This window comes from Aotus nancymaae, unplaced genomic scaffold (assembly GCF_030222135.1).
Source record: "Aotus nancymaae isolate 86718 unplaced genomic scaffold, 86718_ANA_hifiasm-v0.15.2.pri h1tg000009l, whole genome shotgun sequence".
Taxonomy (NCBI): domain Eukaryota; kingdom Metazoa; phylum Chordata; class Mammalia; order Primates; family Aotidae; genus Aotus; species Aotus nancymaae.
The window spans coordinates 5,556,106-5,560,689 of record NW_026988420.1 but is presented as its reverse complement, the minus strand read 5'-3'; the positions used below and the strand labels follow the sequence as shown (position 1 = coordinate 5,560,689).

The 4,584-nt window shown below is 41.3% G+C and overlaps 1 pseudogene; it reads left to right on the top strand.

Moving 5' to 3' along the window:
• The first annotated feature begins 1,337 nt into the window (after positions 1-1,337).
• Positions 1,338-3,341, top strand: LOC105709770 (E3 ubiquitin-protein ligase Midline-1-like; annotated as a pseudogene).
• The last annotated feature ends 1,243 nt before the right edge of the window (positions 3,342-4,584 follow it).

Sequence of the window (4,584 nt, the reverse complement as noted above, 5' to 3'; positions counted from 1 at the left end):
GAAAAGAAAAAATAAAAATGACAGCAAAAATAAACAAAATGGAGACTAAAAATATACAAGAGGCAAATTAAACTAAAACTTAGTTTTTTGAAAAAACAAACAAAATTGACAGCTCATTAGCTAGACAAAAGATAATTAGAGGCTATTACAAACAAATGTAAGCCAACAAAGTTGAAAACCTTGAGGCAATAGATATATTCCTGGGCATATATAACCTATCAGGATTTAACCAGGTAGAAATAGAAAACCCGAAGAAACAAATAATGAGTAATGAGATTGAATCAATAATAAAAAGTTTAATAAAAAAGAACCCAGGACTGAATGATTTCAGTACTGAATTCTACCAAACACTTAAATAACTAACACCAATTCTTTTGAAACTATTCAAAAATATCAAAGGAGGAATAATTCTTCTAAACTTATTCTATGTAGCCATTATTCCAATATAGAAACCAGAGAAGGACACAACAGAAACAGAAAACTAAACAAAATTAAGCCAATGTCTCTGATGAGCATAGATGCAAAATCTGAAACAAAATACTAGAAAACAAAATACAGCAGCACATCCAAAATATTATACACCAGGGTCAAGTGGAATTTATCCCATGAATGCAAGGATAGCTCAACATATGCAAATTAATAAATGTGATACACCACATCAACAGAATGAAGAACTAAAACCATATAATTACCTTAATACATGCAGAAAAAAACATTTGATAAAATTTAATAGTACCATAAGTCCTAGCAAGAACAATTAGGCAAGAGAAAGTAACAAAGGTCATCCAAATAAAAAGGAAATATGTCAACTTGTTCCTATTTGCAGATGGCATGATCTTCTATATAGAAAACCCTAAAGAGTCTATCAAATGATTCTTACAACTAATAAACAAATTCAGTAAAGTTGCAGGATACAAAATCAACCTACAAAAATTGGTAGTGTTTCTCTAATAAGAAAAAAGATACAACATACCAGAATCTCTGGAACACAGCTAAGGCAGTGCGAAGTGGGAAATTTATAGCATTAAATGCTCACATCAAAAAGTTAAAAGATCTTGACTTGGAGAAACTTGACATTGTCTCGGGCAGAGTGCGTGTAGCAACAGATCAAAGAAAAAGAGGACGAAAGCGTGCTCTTTGCTGCCCGTAGATTTCGCCGGCTTGCTTTTGTCTTGCGGGCTCCTGTCGGGTTTGGCGTTTTCCGCTCTGAAGACTGCGGCGTGGGCTCCGATGCAGCTCGCTCCCTGCCGGATGGGTCATGGGATTCTAAACATGAGGCAGATGGCTGATCAGCTTCCTTGGGTTTTGCTGATGACACAAGAGAGCTTTGCCTGAAGATGGAAACACTGGAGTCAGAGCTGACCTGCCCTATTTGTCTGGAGCTCTTTGAGGACCCTCTCCTACTGCCCTGCGCACACAGTCTCTGCTTCAGCTGCGCCCACCTCATCCTAGTATCACACTGTGCTACCAACAAGTCTGTGGAGTCCATCGCCGCCTTCCAGTGCCCCACCTGCCGGCATGTCATCACCCTCAGCCAGCGAGGTCTAGACGGGCTGAAGCGCAACGTCACTCTACAGATCATCATCCATAGGTTCCAGAAAGCATCAGTGAGCGGGCCCAACTTTCCCAGCGAGACACCTCGGGAGCGGGCCTTTGATGCCAACACCATGACCTCAGCCGAGAAGGTCCTCTGCCAGTTTTGTGACCAGGATCCTGCCCAGGACTCTGTGAAGACCTGTGTCACTTGCGAAGTATCCTACTGTGACGAGTGCCTGAAAGCCACTCACCTGAATAAGAAGCCCTTTACAGGCCATCATCTGATTGAGCCAATTCCGGACTCACACATCCAGGGGCTGATGTGCTTGGAGCAGGAGGATGAGAAGGTGAATATGTACTGCGTGACTGATGACCAGTTAATCTGTGCCTTGTGTAAACTGGTTGGGTGGCACCACGATCATCAGGTGGCAGCTTTGAGTGAGCGCTATGACAAATTGAAGCAAAACTTAGAGAGTAACCTTACCAACCTTTTTAAGAGGAACACAGAACTGGAGACCCTTTTAGCTAAACTCATCCAAACCTGTCAACATGTTGAGGTCAATGCATCACGTTAAGAAGCCAAATTGACAGAGGAGTGTGATCTTCTCATTGAGATCATTCAGCAAAGACGACACATTATTGGAACCAAGATCAAAGAAGGGAAGGTGACGAGGCTTCGCCAACTGGCTCAGCAGATTGCAAACTGCAAACAGTGCATTGAGCGGTAGGCATCACTCATCTCCCAAGCAGAACACTCTCTGAAGGAGAATGATCATGCCCGTTTCCTACAGACTGCTAAGAATATCACCAAGAGAGTCTCCATGGCAACTGCATCCTCCTAGGTTCTAATTCCTGAAATCAACCTCAATGACACATTTGACACCTTTGCCTTAGATTTTTCCCGAGGGAAGAAATTGCTAGAATGTCTGGATTATCTTACAGCTCCCAACCCTTCCATAATTAGAGAAGAGCTCTGCACAGCTTTATATGACACCATCACTGTGCATTGGACCTCTGATGACTAATTCAGTGTGGTCTCCTACAAGCTCCAGTACACCATATTCACCAGACAAGCCAAGGTCGTTAGTCTGTGTAACTCAGCTGATAGCTGTATGATAGTGCCCAACGTCAAGCAGAACCACTACACAGTGCACGGTCTGCAGAGTGGCACCAAGTACATCTTCATGGTCAAGGCCATCAACTAGGCGGGCAGCTGCAGCAGTGAGCCTGGGAAGTTGAAGACAAACAGCCAATCATTTAAACTGGATCCCAAATCTGCTCATCGAAAACTGAAGGTGTCCCATGATAACTTGACAATAGAACGTGATGAGTCATCATCCAAGAAGAGTCACACACCTGAATGCTTCACCAGTCAAGGGAGCTATGGAGTAGCTGGAAATGGGTTTATTGATAGTGGCCGTCATTATTAGGAAGTGGTCGTAAGTGGAAGCACATGGTATGCCATTGGCCTTGCTTACAAATCAGCCCCAAAGCACGAATGAATTGGGAAGAACTCTGTTTCCTGGGCACTCTGCTGCTGCAACAATAACTGGGTGGTGAGACACAATAGCAAGGAAATCCCCATTGAACCTGCCTGCCACCTCCGGCACATGGGCATCCTACTGGACTATGATAATGGCTCTATCGCCTTCTATGATGCTTTGAACTCCATCCATCTCTACACCTTCGATGTCGCACTTGTGCAGCCCGTGTGCCCCACCTTCACCGTGTGGAACAAGTGTCTGACAATTATCACTTGGCTTCCTATCCCAGACCATTTGGACAGCACAGAGCAGCTGCCATGAGCATCTGGCCACATGGAGGTGCTTTCTGGGGAACAATAAGGTTCAGGCCACTATTTAGGGGACTGAGAAAGCACAGGCTTCATGAGTGTGATGAAATCTCACCAAAAGTGTCCAGAAATCAGCTAAGATAGGGCTCAAAACAGGAGATTCCTCTCCTTTTACTGTGTCTTGTATTAAGTATGGGCTTTAATCATTTCTTTACTTTTTTTTGTATTTAGAGGAAAATCTATAGATTATTTATAAGAGAAACATAATCGGGATTACAACTTTTAGGAATTATTTGGTTTTGTACATTAAAAGGCCCATAAGTTTACCAGCTATTTACAACTTTTATTTCATCACAATCTATGGGCTTGCAAAAAAAAGAAAAAAAAACTTTTATAATTTTGTATGTTTATTCACCTTCTCACCTAATATCTCATAATGATCCCATGTAGGTCTTATCACCTAGACAGTGCATATCAGGATGTGTTTGAACCTAGTAGGGGAGTAAACAGGCTTTCTTGCTGTGGTTTAATTTGAAGTGTTTTAATTGTGATGTCAAAACCTTGTATTGGATCGACTAAAATGGAGAACAAGAGAGAGAATGAAAAGAATTGATTTTGGACCTCGGACTTTGCCGTGGCTAAATCTTTACCCTCTGATGGCTGATGGGATGATGTTGGAAAGAAAGTTTCTGAATCCTTTGGCCACATTTTTCCCTGCTTCTCTCAGGGTTAAGAGTTCTGGAAGAACATTAAGAATGAGATTGCAATTGAAAATAGTCATTTTGAATCCTATTGATTATTCAAAAATTCAGGCTGATTTGTTTTTTATCAGAGGTAGGATTCTGTTTTATGATATAAAATCTACTTTGTCCTTCCTTTTAATAGTTCCTTTAGACCTGTGAAATTTCTTCACTACATTTAATAGTTGTCCTATTTCCCCCTTCCCCATATCAATTTTCCTTTTGTCTCTGGGGCTGAGTAAATAAACATGTTCTGTCACAAACAGCAGCACCACTTTGGATTGAGTTTGCTCTCCAGGACATCAGCACATGGCCCTGATCACCACTACCACATCCAAATGTAAGTCACTGAAAAACACTTAATATTTATGAGTTGCTAATAACAAGGGACATTGCATAAAGTACTATTTACTAGATACATGCCTCGAAAGTTATTATAAACAGACCTTTATTAAACACATCTTGAAAGATGTAGAAGTCCCTCTGTAATCTAGTCTAGTTTACAATAGAGTTGTA